At 35.8% G+C, this 17,734-nt stretch overlaps 1 protein-coding gene across 7 annotated transcripts in view; it reads left to right on the top strand.

Moving 5' to 3' along the window:
* Positions 1-17,734, top strand: part of LOC118143009 (uncharacterized) — a 286,473-nt gene that overhangs the window by 149,169 nt on the left and 119,570 nt on the right. The gene's annotated exons all lie outside the window — the stretch shown is intronic.

Genomic DNA, 17,734 nt, shown 5'->3' with positions numbered 1-17,734 from the left:
AAAACAACAGCTGGCTCCATCAGGGCTGTGAGTTTAGTGCAGTTGGACTCCTCAGACTGGGCCATGATGAGACACAGTGTAGAACTGAGAGGAAGGGGATCTGCAACCCAGCCACACCTTCCAGAGTAACACCCTAATCTCATTTTCAATGTCTGTAAAATGAAGGGTTAGGTCAGATTGATAAAATTTAGCTCATTTTAGGCTCTGAACTCCTTTTAAGAATCATTCCTGTGTGTAATGCATCACACAGTGGGGGCAGTTGGTGGGGTAGGGGAGAGACAGTGTGGAGGGGAGGGTGGAGAGGGATAACATGGGGAGAAATGCCGGATATAGCATGCATCTAAAGTAAAATTAAATAAATAAATGAATAAATAAATAAATAAAAAAGAATCATTCCTAATGATTCTCCAGAAAAAGAAATTGAACATATGTTTAAAATTCCCATGCAACACAGAGACTTAAGAACCTCTTAGCTACTGAATATTATCAGACTCCTCCAATTTGAAGTGTTTGATTCTATACAATATCAAAATAAGTCCCAAATTATAGTGATCTAACAAAACAATATGTGCCCATTGCAGTACAGCAGAGTTTTGCTGCCAATTTGCCTGGGTATGTGAAGTGATGAAGACATCCATCTGGTAGCTGCCACCTCAGGAATATTCAGCCTCTTTCTTCATTGCACAGTGAGACAGAGAACCAAACCCCACACAGGGAGTTTTCACTGCCTCTGATTGGAAATGGCATGCATTCCTTTGTAATTTTATATTATTAGCCAGATCTTATCACCTGGCACCTGCCCCTAACTGCAAATGGGGTAGAAAATAGAAAAGAGTGTATCTGGTAGGCATTATATATTCTCTTTCACATATGCTTTCTCCTTACATGGATATTTTCATAGCTCAACTAGAAACTTTTGGTTAAATAAGCATAGACTTGTCTAAGTAATAGAATACTATGAAGCTGTCATAGGTTCGTAAAGTTTGCTAAGGCATAAAATATATAAAAATACAAAGTACAAAGTAGTATGGATAGTCTGCTGCCACTCACGTAAGAAAGAGGGAAAGTAAGAATTTATGTTTGTATTTGTTTGCATTTGGATAAAAAGTCTCCAGAGGATAAGCTTAAAAGTGAGTAGTGATGGTCAAAGGGTTCTTGGATGGGAAAGATGAGAGAGAGAGAAAGAGAAAGTGAGAGCAAAAGTTTTCACAGTATATGATCTTACATCATTTTGATTTTTGAACTATATGAACATTCTCAGTAATGGAGGGCACCAAAATATCAGTGGCTAATGCCAGTGCTCCTGCTATTACAGAAAGACAGCATCCGATGGAGGAGGATGTTCATGTATCACCAAACAGCTCAAGCGTCGCTTCATTACAGTATAACATGCATCATGTCGTGTGTTATTGCTTACTTAACAAACCTCACTCTATTACATGTATTAACCAAGATAAAGTAGCTAAATATTTTCTGTCTACAGATGAGGTTTCCATTTGTCAAGAGGAGACAGAAAACTAAGTAAGCAGTTGGTAGATTTTTATCTTCATTCATTATCAGTTCTAAGATAGGTACTTACAGGGAATTTTTGGTCATAATTTGATATGACAATGTTAGAAAATTATGTAAATGAACAAGAAGTTTTTCAAGGGAACAAAATTCTCTTGGTAATGTAAATTTATATGCTATTCCAACTTGAAATGTATGAAACAGTTATTATAGTAATATACTTTATTATTAATGATTTTTAATTTTTGAAGCCAAAACATATAAAATCATAGTAAATAGTATAATATTTGGAACTAGACAGATATAAATACAAAACCTACCTATACTAATTGTATTCCTATGGATTTCTTGCTTAATCTTTTGTAGTTTCCATTTCTCCTTCTGTAAAGTGGGGATAACAATATATTTTATGTGGTTGTGAAAACTGAAATCAGATGTTTAAAGCACTTAGTAAAACATCTGACATAATAAAGCATGTTTTATAGATGTTTGCTATTATTAATATTACACATTGGCCAATGAATCACAACATTTATGCATGCGCTGCATATTATTTCTCTTCGCTAAAGATATGGTGAAATTTTTCCAGGCAGATAAGAGGTTCCTTTCATTTATTGTCATAGTATATGGGTTAGAGGGAATTTAAAGATATGCAAAGACCTGGTGAGACAGCATGGACTAGAGCATCAAAAAAAATCTTTGACATCTGGAACTGACATTTTGAAAATGTGAGCTGTTGTTTAGAGTAAAGATACTATTTGGAAATATACCTATCATATAGTAATCACTTGCTAAATGAAAGATCTTTCTAGCATTTTTTGGCAAAATGAGAAGATACATAACTGAGACCACTAAGTCAAACCATAATCCTAAAAAAAAAAAAACCTGTTATTTAGTAAATGGTTCACATTTGGAGGAAGTTAGTTGGGAGTTAAAATGTTTTTTTTTTTTTTTAATTTTTTATTGGATTATAGGTTTTGGGGTACATGAGCAGAGCATGGGGAGTTAAAATGTTTGAATAATTTGCCATTGTAGTTAAATTTTTACCATGTTATTAGACTTCAATGTTTTGTTTTCTGAAATCTTTCCTCCAAGTTGTAGGCTTAATATAATCTTAAACATGTTTCTTTTTTATGTTTAAGCCCAGTGTATCTCAAGGAGAACTTAATTTGTATGTTTCTGATTCTTTTATACTAAACTCATTCAAAAGTTATTTTGTAAGAATTCTTTGATGTCTAGAAAGCCTTATCGTTTTCTTATAATATATTCAAGGTTTTTTCCTTTGGAAAATGGAAATCATGTCTTGCTTAAAGTAAATAAACTCAAACACCCAATTTTGGAGAACTATATGAAATCATATTCTTTCTCAATTTCTGGTAGTATCTTGGCTTACAGAAATGATCATTCTTGTTCAGGAAAGAATTGGATAGTTTAGCCTTTTTCAAGTTAGTTCAATTCAGTAAACATTTTTTGTTATTTCTGATCTATGGAGAAATATGCATATTTCCATGGTGATAGCAACAAAAATGATACAGAAAAATAATATACAGTGCATATCCTCAAGAAGTTTATATTCTAGTGGTAGAGATAGATATATATATTAAAGAAATTATAATATTTGACTGAATAAAATACCCCAAAAGAGGTAAAAGCAAAATTTTATCTGAATAGTTCGAATTCAATCTAAGGAAGTATTTTCATAAAATAGATTTAATTCAAGGCAGCCTTATTAGAATTTCAAGGATTATTATAATTTCAATGAGTGAAGAAGTTAGAGGAGGGTGTCACTCTCTCAACAAAGCCACTTGGACATAACATAGTGAAACCACAAGTTAACAGCACTTTGAACGCCAAGTTAAGAGTTTATGTTTTATTTTCTAAGTTATAGAGAAGCCATTTGAATGTCCTTGAGGAGAACACATAATGCAAATGCAATTTGGGCTTTTGAAAGACAATGCTGATGGAAGTGTGAAGGATGAATAAGAGAGGAGGAAATCAGAAGGTTTGGAAACCAAGGCTATGAGTACTTCAGTTCAGTCAAGGGTTAATGAAGAAATAAACTATGGTAAGAGAAAAGTTGCAAAACAAAGAAAGGGAGTCAATTATGATTTCTGGATTTTTAGTTAAGGTGAATGTTAGAATATAGACCAAGCTTGTTATAACAAGAGCAGGTCAAACAAGAGATAATTTTATTTTTTTCTTATATAATAGACCAGAGGTAGGGGCATGACCAGGGTGGAGAAATTACTCTACCTCATAAGAGGTATGAGGTGCTATTGAAAGAGTAAAAGTTGTCTCTTAATCCCTCTCATTCTGGTCTTTAGAAAGCGGAATGAAAAAATGAAAAGCAAGAAACTTCCTTTTGAAAAAATGACCCTAGAATTGTATACACTGCATGCATTCACATTCCATTCATCATATGACTCCAAGAGAATTTTTGATTCAGTCTAAAACTTGCTTGTTCAGAGCCCAGAGGTTGTTCCTCAACATTTTGTACTTACTCTATGAGTAGTATTTGAAATTAATTTTGGTAATAATAGCAAGAACTTGGTGGTTATAGATCCCATGATGGGAGGATAATAGGAGCCAAACGATTGTGAGAAGAGAGAGAGAGAGAGACCCAAGTGAGGCCGTTTCTTTACCTTGGCTTGAAGCCAGTAGACTGGCCTTGACATGGAGGTCAGGCCACATTTTCCAGTGCTGGACTGTAGCAGCAGAAGCATGAGTCCACGTGGATCCTACACATATACCAGACTCATTTATTACACTTATTGACCCTGATTTTTAAAATTATGTAAGTATTAGTTTAATTCCTACCTTAAACTCTATGAGGGCAGGGATTTGGTCTTTTTTGTTTAACACTAAATTCCCTTCGTATATCTAAGTACCTGATATATATTAGGAGCTAAATAGACATGGATATTTTAAATTTATGTTTTGAAAACTTTCAAACCTATGGAAAATCTTAAACAGTAGTACAATAATTATACATCTTCACTAATTTTTAAACTTTTGCTATATTTGCATATTTTTCTTCTTCTCTCTTCATCCTGAATCTACTGAAAGTAAGCTGCAAATGTTATCACACTCTTCCTAAATAATTCAGAAAAGAAGGAAGAAACAAAGACCTACCTGCCTGTTATCCTTTTAATTTCTTTACTGTTCAGTTTACCATGTCTTTGTGTTTATTTATCACTCCCTGGATAACTTAACTGAAATTATGTGGGAAAATTTTGTTTAATAGATACTTCTAACAAGATAAACTGAAGTCATGTATATGAATGTTATTTCTGAATATTCTACAAAAATAGATTTCATTTCAGGACCACTTAAGAAGCTATTCTAAATCAAAAGTCTTAAAATTAAATTTTATACATGTTTAAATGGTGCATTTTTTCCAAAGAGTAGTTATTAGCTAAATAAAAAGAGAAAGCGCATGCCATATGTGAATAGAGTAAAATTGTAATAAAGTGGCTTTTATTCACTTGAGTTTTGGAAATATTCTTCATTGGCTATTTTTGTTTTACTTTGAGAAGTGTGATTTTAAAATTGAGATACTTGTAAATCAAGGTATGAAAATCATTTTCAGAAGGTTCAGCCTATCCTAGAGGATTTCTTTCTGCTAGAATAAGTTATCAACATTTTGATGACATTCATAGACAGCCCTAGAAGAAGCTAAACATCAATAAACTCAAGACAATTCTATTATTAGACTTTAATAAGTTGGAATTGGGATTTAAACAAGGAAACAAGGGACTTAAAAAGTACAAAACTGATGTTAGAAAAATCTATCACTGGAATTGCAAAACACAAAGAACATTGTCATTCACAAAGGACCTACTACTAACTTCCCAAAGACCCAGATCTAGTAAAAGGGCAGAGTAGATATAAAAGCTTATGTTTAACTACAAACAAATGTCTTTTCTCTACTTTAATATACACTGAGAAGAATACTTAAATAAGAGAAGGGGAAATTCTATGTTGAGAAGTCTCATATAGTCTCTACAGAAATTAAATGGAGACATTATTGGATGTAAATATTCAATATCAGAATGTTGGTCAACAGATTTGTTCACAAAATATGACAGTGTATATTTGCCTTATTCCCGTACAAGGCTTAAAAGTTCCACGCATGTCTTATGGATACATAAATTAAATATATATTTTAGCTCTCTAGTTATTCTATTTTATACTCACAGTAACCTTGCAAAGGGAGTAGTGAAACTTCTAGCATTCCCATTTCAAGGCAAGGTAACTAAGGGACATCAAGATTAAATGATTTGTCCAGTGTCATGCAGTTTGTCAGCACTGCTGAACTATAAGTAGCCATGTAACCTGGACACTCTCTGTAGTAAGGACTTTATTGCCTAGGGATTCTCAATGTTCAATATCTTTGTTGCTATTATTATTATTATTATTTTTTTTTTTTTGAGACGGAGTTTCACTCTTGTTACCCAGGCTGGAGTGCAATGGCGTGATCTCGGCTCACCGCAACCTCCGCCTTCTGGGTTCAGGCAATTCTCCTGCCTCAGCCTCCCGAGTAGCTGGGATTACAGGCACGCGCCACCATGCCCAGCTAATTTTTTGTATTTTTAGTAGAGACGGGGTTTCACTATGTTGACCAGGATGGTCTCGATCTGTTCACCTTGTGATCCACCCTCCTCGGCCTCCCAAAGTGCTGGGATTACAGGCTTGAGCCACCATGCCCAGCCCCCTTTTTTGCTATTATTAATGGAGAGCTTAAGTTGAATTAAAATTACAAAAAATTAATCATCAGTATTATCATTAGAGGGTTAATCCAAATTTTAATGATATAGGTCATATTAACGTTTTCTAAATAAGAGCGCCTTCATTTGAGATTATCCTTGTCAGAACTGCCCTTCATAGCATTAGGTAGACCATGACTCCTCTTCAATCCTAATAGGTGAAAAAGATACTGGGACAGCATGGGGGTGTGTTCACAATCACTGCTGGGTTGTCACAGAGATCTTAACTGTTATCTAAGATGACGCCTTTTGGCATTTGAGGGGTCTCTTTAAAAATCGGATGAAATAAATGGTCCCTGTTCTCATAAAATAAAACAAAAACAAAACAAAACTGAAAAGACCAAGAAACACAAAATTAAAACATATATATGGGATTGGCCATTCACTGTAGATTAAGAAATCCTGGTCTGGGAATATGGGATTGAATCAGTGTACCAGCTTTGCAACATAGTAAGAACTGAAAGACTAATAGATGACAGAGTGTTATAGATAAATTCACAATGAATCAAAGGAACAGGGGACCAATGGCAGGGATATAGAAGAACCTGGGCCTGAAATATGCTAGTCCTTCAGTATCATGACTTAGATAAAGACCTGTATCATTGGACTCCCCATTTTCTGTGGAAACTGTTCCTGGACTATTTTGTTTGCCTGAACATCTAAAATAAAAATTCAAGGGAGAAGGAATAAAGGTATATAACACAATAAAGAAGTAAATGAAGAAATATTAAAAGTACTTTAGATTTTTCAACATGAGTAAAGAAAATGTCTCTAAAGAGCTCTAAATTATAAAGAGAAGAAAGACATATTTTTTATCATGGTTAATGGAGTTGTAACTAGAAATAGAGAAAGCCATATATGTGTATTTATTTTTGTAAAAATTAATACATGCACTCACACACACAAACACATAGGTATGCATGTGTGTGTATGTGAGGGCTATACCATATCTCCCTAGGTTTCTATATAATTTCTTTGACAATGTAAGTCTAATAGATTCAGATACTATCTCTCAAGGAATATAATGGAAAATACAGTTCTCTCTGTAGAATGAAAAACATAGACTAGGTATCTGTGAGAACATTGGTTTATGTAATTTCCAAGTAAACTCCAAGGCAGTAAAATATGAAGATTTAAAATAATAGTTTCCAAAAATATCAGAATTTCTGAACTATGTCAGAAATATATATCATAGTATTTATTTCTATGTGATAAATTCATATGAACATGACTAAAATATTAGCTATTAATTAAATTTCAGCTATAAAATAAGTCTATTCATTTAGAGTTCAATATGGTATCTCTGTAAACACGATTAAAGTTCTAACCCATCATGAGATGAGGAACAGGCTGCCTAGCAACTGTTGTAACTAGTTCCCCTGATATTCTCAAGCAAAAAATGAGTGTAGGGATGGGAGTATTTATTTTGTTTTTATTTCTATATTATACCTTCTAGATGATTCCTAACTGGTTGTTCTTATTATTTTCTTTATTATTATCAACTGAAAGTAATAATTTAAAAAAAGGAGAGAAAAGAAGGAAAGAATGAAGGGGGAAGGAAGAGAGGGATGAAGGAAGGAAAGGAAGGAAGGAAAGAAGGAAAGAAAGGGAAGGAAGGAAGGAAGGAAGGAAGGAAGGAAGGAAGGAAGGAAGGAAGGAAAAGAAGATACATTAGGATCCGCATGCGCCATTTCAAGCAATCACTGAAGAATTCAAATATCATAATGCAAAGCCAAGTCAGATGCTTCTGTTTATCATATACAGATATATACAGCTTTTTGTGTAATGCTCACAAATCAAATTCAAAGAAATGATACTGGCCTAATAAACTACTGGTTGATTGAAATGAATGGCAGGAAAGGCAGCATTTCTTGACCTAGGATTTAAGGGCAACTTTAAAACTCTGTAGCTACTTCATGAAACCATACATTGCCAAGAAGATGTTCTCATAAAGAAAATGTGGCAGGTTAGGTCATACTCTTCCTTCCTGACTTCCTGTAGATAAAATCACACTCATAAAACACTCAAGAGCACATATTCATAGGATGTCCTCGCATGTTCTGCCAGGAGAGGGGAGAGAAAGTGGTGGTGATTCAAGAAACAGTAAGCTATGCAGAGAGTTTTGAGTATTTCCTTACAGAGAGACAGAGAGAGAGAGAGAGAGAGAGAGAGAGAGAGAGAGACCGACCTAGTTTTTACTACGTATCTATCATAAAGTCCTTATCAGTTTGAGAGAGAATTTAGGATGGATCTCAGGTTTAATTCCACAGTTAATGATGTGTTAATGAAGATATAGGAAGCAAAAATGATTGGTTAAAAAGGTTAGAATCTCAAGCAAAACAAAAGAGGTATCTGGAGTATCACGGGTAAGTTATATAAATAAAATGTTTATTAACATACATTACCTATTTATGCAAATATTTTTGTAGCTTTTGAGTTCTAAGACTCTATTGCTAATAGGGTTTAGTAAATATAGTTTTGCAAGCCTACATTATGAAGATGTTTCAACATCACACATTGGCCTTTACAGTCATGGTGAATACAGAAATACTGTTCTCTCTGGAATTTATTCTGAGTCCTAGGTTCATTTATGTTTCATCAGTGACCCAACATGAAACATAACATTTACTTGTTGTTAGCACTTTCCTGAAGCAGTTAGGAGAAAGTCATTGCAAATGCTTCAAATTGCCTGAGAAATTGTCATATTTTGCCACTTCATAATGCAAGGCTGGATTTCCCAAGTTAATTCTGATCTCAATGATGAGTTTAAATGCCAGAATGTTATTTTAACTATGCAGAGTCATAGGCATATGTGAAATTCTATTAGATTCTAATGCCGGCTTATTTTGACATATCATTGTGTGTATTTCAGCATATTATCTACTAAGACATTATAAGAACACCCCCCCCCCCAGAAATTCCATTCCTTTTTGAGGTAGGGTGGCTTTTTCAATTTTAATATATTTTTTTTACACTTGAATTCTTCATGTTTCCTGAAGGTAAATAATGCATGACAAAATTTGCAGTATCTTGACTAGCATTTTAAAAACATATGAAATATTATTTTCAAAACTGTTTGAACTATGAATAGTTGTGCACAATAATTTTCTTATTGAAAATAAATTCTGATTTTTATCCACTTTTCCTTTGATGTCCTAGCATACTAATGCTATACAGAGTGGTTGACTACTGAATTCCTCCCCAAAGTTATGAAACTCACAATTTCATGAAAAATCAAGGATACAGACATTCTTTGAAGGAGTGATTTATATGTTTAGCAGAAGGCGGTTATTTTTTACAAGGGCTTTGGACTTTTGTGGTTATAGGCTTTTACAGCTAAGAATATGTTAGATGTTATATTTTCATAAATTTCATGATAGCCCTAAATTAATTTCATTAATGTACAAACAAAATGATTCCATGCATAATACAGTCCCAGAACTACCAGAAAGCACTTTATTTTACTGCTGTAAACCTTGTTCCCCCCAAAAGTTAAAATTCCTACCTAAGGTAGTGCCTTATTTAAAAGGGTACCATATTCATTGCTTTATTCATCCTAGTTTTCTGCAAAAATTGAGAGAAATCTTTATATGGTTGAAGGTTTTATAATGAGGAAAAAAAATCAGTAGCTTGCAAGAAAGCTAAAATAGGTTCAGTGACTGACGTTAATAAACTGATAGGAGCTGTACTCTAAAAATGCAACAAATCATTGAGAATATTTAAGACAACCTTCTTTTCCCTTTTTTTTTCTTGGAGGGATGATCCTCTGTTACAGTTTCACTGCTGGGGAGTTCTTCACGTTATTTCATAGAAATCTTGTATCAAGCATAGAAAGAGTTGTGACAGGGTTGTTGTGAAATACATGCTTGCTGAAGCCAAACTCCCAAACTTACCAGCCATCTGACCTGGGAAGCATCATTTGGTTTTTCTGTGCCTTAGTTTCCTCATCTTTCAATGCAGATAAAAATAATGCCTGTTGCAAGGATTACTGTATTAATAGGCATAAAGAACCACAGTGTCTGTCCGTAAAATATCACATGGATTGTGACATGACATTATGGGAAACATAATGTTGTCTTGGCAAAATACTGTATCAGTTCTTTCTAATTTATTGTGTTGGGGTCCACCAAATATAGTTTTTAAGTTACTGAAGAAGCATATTTGAGCTCTAAAGTAGTTAGGATTAACTACCTAAAATTATTCATGTTATTTAGGAGCTCAGAGATATAAATTGGTACTATTGTCAATGTTCTACACAAATCACTTAGGATGTGTGAATATCTGCTGGACAGAATTCAACTTCTTTCGTGGGGAACTATCTTTTGTGGGGAAATGGACTCATCTTTGAAGACATTTTATAACCAAATCAAATCATAGCCAGAGTCCCACTTTAATAATTTGTCCAATTTGATTACTAAGAATTTAACTAATCTTAGCTTTTTAAAGATGCAATATCAAATAATATTTTAATTGCCTAGAATGAGCAATACACCAATTAGGAGATTTGCTGAATGTCCTGGCATATGTGCATCTTTGTAAACAGCTTCATGGATAGTTCTGTGCTGACTGCTTGGCTAGGGCTACTCATCCAGAGATGTGATAGGGGCTACTCCCCTAAGACCAATTTCTGCTCGCAGGCCACTCACTATCTCACAGTGGGAGGCAGCTAAACACAAAATCAGTATTAATGTAAAATCGACTGCTGCATTTTTAAAAGGTAGTGTTTGGATTACATAAGCAGTCATAAGACTCCAGTTGGCTTAAGCAAGAGGTTAAGTCCTATAAACTCCAAAGGTTTTCTGTGTGTGCTGAGCAGACAAGCAACCTAACAGAATATTCCACAACTTTCTTAGCCATCCTAGAATATTTGTGCCTTGCAAGATATTCCCAGTTACATCCTTTAATTTGCCAAAGGGCAGAAACCAAATCTGGTAAGTTAAATTTCCCACATACACAGATTTAACGGCTGTTTTGGTATTCTACACAGGGGCCCGATTGTTTAGGAAGGTAAGAGGGCTGCTGAGGGAGTTCACTACAAGCGAAGGCAAAATCTAGTCTGATGGTTCAGACTAAACAACTTGGCTGGCCAATAAGAAGGAAGCAATGCTTCCAGTGAGAATGTGAGAAGGTGCCTGGCCTTCCTGGGTATACTCCACCCTTCTCCACTTCCTGGACTGCCTACCAAGAAAGAGAAGGCTGAGCAATAGAGAAGGAAGTGAATCACTAGCACTTCACAAGTGCTGCTGCAGAGGCCTGCCAGAGAGAGCTGGCCCTGAGACCTAGGTGTTCTGCTGCTGACCTGAGAGGATAGAAAAATAAATAGCTAGAAATGTCAAAAGGACAGCAACAGTGTAGGGAAGGGCCTGGTACTAGGGAGGGCGTGAAGGGAGGAAGAGACGAACAACCCTAGGGCAGGAGTAGTGTGGGTCAAATGTGAGAACCAACATCCTCCTTCCCTAGCTAAAGTTGCTCTTCCATCAGCCTCAGCTTCCACCACCTCTAAGTAGGATTCACAGGAGTAATAACTGGTGTGTTAAGATCCACCAACAACTTATATACAGGAAAGAAAACAAAAGATAGGGCCTTTTGTCTTGTTGCAGCAAAGGAAATATAATGGAAGACAACCATAGGGCATCTCAGTGAGACGAGTAGCAGGTTTTAATAGAGTTTCAGCTTGTGCTGAATTATCAAAGGAGGGCTTAGAGATGTGGAAGCAAATCTGGATACAGTGTCAAGAAGAGGGGGCAGTTTAGTTACTGGACATTTCACTAATCTTAGTTCAGGAGGCCAGATCAGCTAAGCAAGAAAGCAGTAGTCACTCAAGTAGCTTCAATGTGATCATGGCCATGTCCTGTTTGTTTCTGTTGACCTTGTCTGTGTCCTATTAGAAACATTGTTAATGTCTTAGCATCAACATCAGAGTTCTCTTACTAACAGCTGCTTTCATGGTCTCAAGTAGGAGATCCTTAGAAAGGACAAAACTCCAAGATATTAAAATGAAAAAAGGAGGAGGGGATCAGAATTTTGACATTTTGTTTATTTTATAAATGTATCACACTAGTTTGGCTGGTGAGGCCAATAAAATGCATATTTTTCTTTTTTTAATTTCACCAGTGTGAAAAAAGTATTGTAGTGGAGAACTTTGTATGAGGGGCAACTGTGCTAGGAAAGGCTATCTTTTGGGAAATATTTAATAAAATGGGAAACACTTGGAATTATTGGTAGCTTGATAAGCTCCATAATAGTGAGTTGAGTGTCAGCCATGAGTGGGAACAGCATGGAAGGAGTGGAGGGAGTGGAGAAAAAAGAATGTGTCCCAAGAGAAATAAAAGGCTAATATTTCAATGCACAGAGACCTCAGTATGTTTGAGTTTAGGAGACATCGAGTTACACAGAGGAATAAAACATATGGTTGAAGGCAAAAAGCAGCTTGGGTGAGACTGGAGACAGGACCTTAAATGGAGTTAATAAGTTATTCTACATGTTCTTCTGAAGGATCAAAAAATATTATTTTGTTCTCTAACTTTCCCCAAAATAGTATCATAAAAGTATCATCATTTCTATGCAATTAGCAAAGTAAAACAGACTGGAAAAAATAAATATATTACAAAATTGGTAAACTGTTAGTCTGTGTTTACATAAGACAAGATTCCTAAACCACTGCAAAGTGTATCATTTTATTATCTACACAGACCAGAGAATGCAAAGGCAAAATGTTAATTATGTTTTATGCTTGCTGGATGTTTCTATTATGTATTTATAATTTTTAAAATTATAAATACAGTGCAAGTAGATATTGCTATTATCTTCAGTTTACAAATGAAGAAATTGAGGGCCACTGAGTATAAGTGGTTTGGACAGGATCACAGCAATGAAGGGCCATGGCAGTGATTGCAACCCAGGTATGTCTAGTTCTGATATTATACTGTATGTGTCCCAGTAATCCATTTAATCCTATCTTTTGCATCCACTTAGTCACTATATCCTATAAATTCTACTTTTAAATACTATCAGTTTCCTCAAAACAGAATACCACAGGAAAATTTATCATATCTCTTCTTCCAACCACTACATCATTCTTCTATTAACTTTTCTTTAAAAAAAATCTCCAAAGAGTTGCTCTCACCACTTCTTCACCTTCCAGTTTCTTTTTTTTTTTTTCAGCTTTATTGTGGCATGATTGACATATAGGAAATGCACATTGTTAAGTTTTGATCTGTGTATGCACCCACTAAACTGTCACTACGATTCTGAACCAGACTCACCCACGAAAGTTTTCTCATGGCTCCTTGTCATTCTTACTTCCTTTCATTATCATGGATTGTATTTTTCCATCTTTTAGCATTTTGTGGAGGATGCCAAATATGTGTGAATATTACTTTCTTGATACTGTTTTTCTTTCTATAAATACTCTTGAGCTTCCTTTTGAGAGATATTTAAGTTATATTAGTCTTACCATAAGTTTTGTTATATGAGAACATAGAAACATTTCATTTAGGACTAATTTTACCCTTCTGTTTAGACATAAACCTTCTGAGCAATCTACCTGATACCCCGTGAATCATGAGGTTTTCCATTCTGGATGGTGGGAACAATACTATTACTATTCCTTTGTGAGCACTGAAGACTTTACCTCATATCTTTTCAGGTGGTTCTTTTCCCAAACTCAAGTAGTTTTCTCACATGCACTGAGCAGTATGTATAAGGGGGACTCTGGAGATTTTTGGAGCTCTCTCTACTTCAGTACTGTGCTGTATACATGCCAGCTACCTCGATCTCCCTGCAATTTCAGCTCCTCAACTCAAAGTTCTGTGCTCTACCTGTGTTCCCACTCTGTGGTATTGAGGGAATGTGTTCTGTTTTTGGGTCCATGAGGGGGCGTAGTTTTAAGGACAAGAACTTCCCAGTGCCATGCCCACCTCCCATCTCTCTTCATCCAGAAGATTAAATGGTTTATGTTTGAATTTCTTGGACGCAGAAAGAAACTAAGAGTCAATCACCCCAGCAGAAATTTAAAGGAACTCCTTTTCATTGGCCAGAGGAACTTGGGCAGGTGGGAATATCTTCTAGGGTAAACTCCCCTGCTCCTTCACCCACGCCAGCTATCTGGAATCCCCTCCGACATGGTGGGAACTCCCTCCAGGATTTCCCCTCTGGAATCCCCTTCCACACTCTTCATGGAAGTCTTTACCTTTTCCTTTCCTTCTCTTTTCTCTACCTAAATAAAACCACCTTTCTGCAACACTACTTGCGTCTGATATTTACTTTTACGAGCATACAGTGCACCTGCAGTGGTCCCATCGCTTATTCTTTAAGAGATTGGAGGCCAAGAACCCACAGCATTCTCTTGGGGTAACTGCGCCTCACCAGCACCCAAGAAAAAAACCCCGTTACAGTATAATAATAAATGTATATTTACTGTTTGTTCCGTTTCTGGCACAGAGCTCCTAAAAGGCTTGTAATTTCCTGAGTGATAGGAGTGTCATTTGTTATTCATAAGCTCTTTCAACCATATTTGAGTTTATGCTAATGAGGTGACCCTCTTATGGCCCTGAGATGGCTTCAGGGTGGGGGTTGGTTGTCAGAAGATCCAGCCTTGTCATTAGAAAGTTGGAACTTTTAGTCTCTATCAACCTCCAGGGAGAGAAGAGGGGTTGCAGATTGATTTCACTCACCAGTGACACTGATTTAACCAATCATGCCTATCTGATGGAGCCTCCATAAAAAACTCTAACCCATGGGGTTTGGGAGCTTCCAGGTTGGTGAACACATTGAAATGCTGGAAGGGTGGTGCACCAGGAGAGGGCATGGAAGCTCTACAGACTTTCATCCATACTTTGACCTTTGTATCTCTTCCATTTGGCTGTTCCTGAGCTTTATAATAAACTGGAAATCGTAATGACAAAGTAATTATTTGGGAGGCCATTAAACTGAGACAACTCCAGCACCTTGGGTCCCTACAGAAGCAAACCCACACCAACTTGATGTAAACAATTACATGAAACTTAAGCTTAACTAATCATCTACTGCCAATCAACCTCTAAGGACTTTCACTTTAACCAGTTAAATATTTTCTTTGTCTTGTTTCCATGAGTCCCTTATAAAAGTTTTTCCCTCATTCTCCCTTAATGGAGCGCTGCTTGTTTTCTGTTGCTGCCCAATTTGTGCATTGCTGCATGCTCAAATGAATTCATTAAGATTTTAATTTGCTTAAGTTTATATTTTAATAGTCTATAGAGCTCTTTCCTGTGCCTGTAAATTGTTAGAGCAAATTCTTAACCCTGAGAGGATGTCCTGGGAACCTCTTACTTTGTAGTTGGCTAAGCATGAAGGTAGGTAGTCTAGACGCCCCATTAGCAACCGGAGTGGTCAGTCTTATGGTAGTGAGCCGTCACACCTGTAGAGTCTCATCCACACTCTCAGTAGTTAGTGTCATAATGGAATTGAATTGTAGGAGCTCTAGTTTCTGCAATGGCAACAAAAGCCAAAATAGACAAATGGGATCTAATTAAACTTCAGAGCTTCTGTACAGCAAAAGAAACAATCATTAGAGTGAACTGGCAACCAACAGAATGGGAAAAATTTTTGTAAGTTACCCATCTGACAAAGGGCTAATATCCAGAATCTACAAAGAACTAAAACAGATTTACAAGAAAACAAACAAACAGACCCATCCAAAAGTGGGCGAAGTATATGAACAGACACTTTTCAAAAGAAGATATATATGAGGTCAAGAAACATGAAAAAATGCTCATCATCACTGGTTGTTAGAGAAATGCAACCACATTGAGATACCATCTCATGCCAGTTAGAATGATGATCGTTAAAAAATCAGGAGACAACAGATGCTGGAGAGGATGTGGAGAATTAGGAACACTTTTACACTGTTGGTGTGAGTGTAAATTAGTTCAACCATTGTGGAAGATAGTGTGGCAATTCCTCAAGGACCTAGAAATAGAAATTCCATTTGACCCAGCAATCCCGTTACTGGGTATATACCCAAAGTATTATAAATCAGTCTTTTATAAAGACACAGGCACACATATGTTCATTGCAACACTGTTTGCAGTAGCAAAGACCTGGAACCAACTCAAATGCCTATCAGTGATAGACTGGACAATGAAAATGTGTCACATATACACCATGGAATACTACACAGGATAAAAAAACAATGAGTTCATGTCCTTTGTAGGGACATGGATGCACCTGGAAACCATCATTCTCAGCAAACTGACACAAGAACAGAAAATCAAACACTGTATGTTCTCACTCATAGGCAGCTGCTGAACAACAAGAACACATGGACACAGGGAAGGGAGCATCACACACTGGGGTCTGTTGGGAGTGGCTAGGGGAAGGACAGCAGGGGGTGGGAAGGGATAACGTGGGGAGAAATGCCAGGTATAGATGATGGGGGGATGGAGACAGCAGATCACCTTGCCATGTATGTATGTAGGCAGCAGTCCTGTATGATCTGCACATGTACCCCAAGACCTAAAGTACAATAAAAAAAATAGGAAAAATAAAACAGAAGTTAAAATACTATTTCTCTGTTACTCACATTAAAAATTTGAATTATTTTAAACTTTATAAAACCCAATAAATCTGAAATATAGCATCCTAAATTTACTATTTTGCTTTTTTATCATCTTTGCCCAGTCACTATTGTTTTTCACTACAAATTTGACTCTAACCTGTGCAGTAGTTTTCTAACTGTTCTTCTTGTTTACATTATTACACATTATATTCTATCATCTGCAAATTAACCACAGTGGTCATTTTAATGTTCAAAACCTTTATCGGCTTCTCATTACATGTAGAACAAAGTCTATATTTTTAAATTCAAAACAATATTGTTCTATGTAATCTAGCATCGTATCCTCAATCTCACTTCCTTACATTCTTCCCATTCCTCACTCCACTAGCTTTCTAGCTTCTGCTTGAATGAGGGAAGCACTTTCCTACCTCAAGGCCTTTGTACTTGTTTCTTTCTGCCAGGCAGTTTTCTCAACTGTCTTACGAATTTCTTCCCACAAATATTCTATAGTTCAACCTCTCTTTTATTCAAATCTGTTCCTTCAATATCACTTCCACAAAGAGGACTTATCCTGACCACGGTGTCTTAAACATCACACCCAGGATTTCTCCATGTCTTTCTGCTTTATTTCTCCTCATAATTCCAATCCTTTATTGACATTATTTTAGATAGTTTAGAGATAAATATATTTGCTTGCATGATTTCCTCTTTCCTCCATCAGAGTGCAGCTCTACAAGGATCAGGATTTTTGTCTATTTGTAATATATTTTTTAAATTCCTGTTTAATATACAGTAGTTACTCTAAACTATTTCTAAAAATGGGGTAATTTTTATTTATTGATATATACCTGGTATCAGCGTGAAGTTGAATAAACAAAACAATTCATTAGGAAATGCAATTTAGATTTAAAAGGTCCCTATT

The sequence above is a fragment of the Callithrix jacchus genome, chromosome 7 (assembly GCF_049354715.1).
Source record: "Callithrix jacchus isolate 240 chromosome 7, calJac240_pri, whole genome shotgun sequence".
Classification (NCBI taxonomy): Eukaryota; Metazoa; Chordata; class Mammalia; order Primates; family Cebidae; genus Callithrix; species Callithrix jacchus.
The sequence above is the reverse complement of the archived record's forward strand: the minus strand, read 5'-3'. Positions and strand labels throughout refer to the sequence as shown.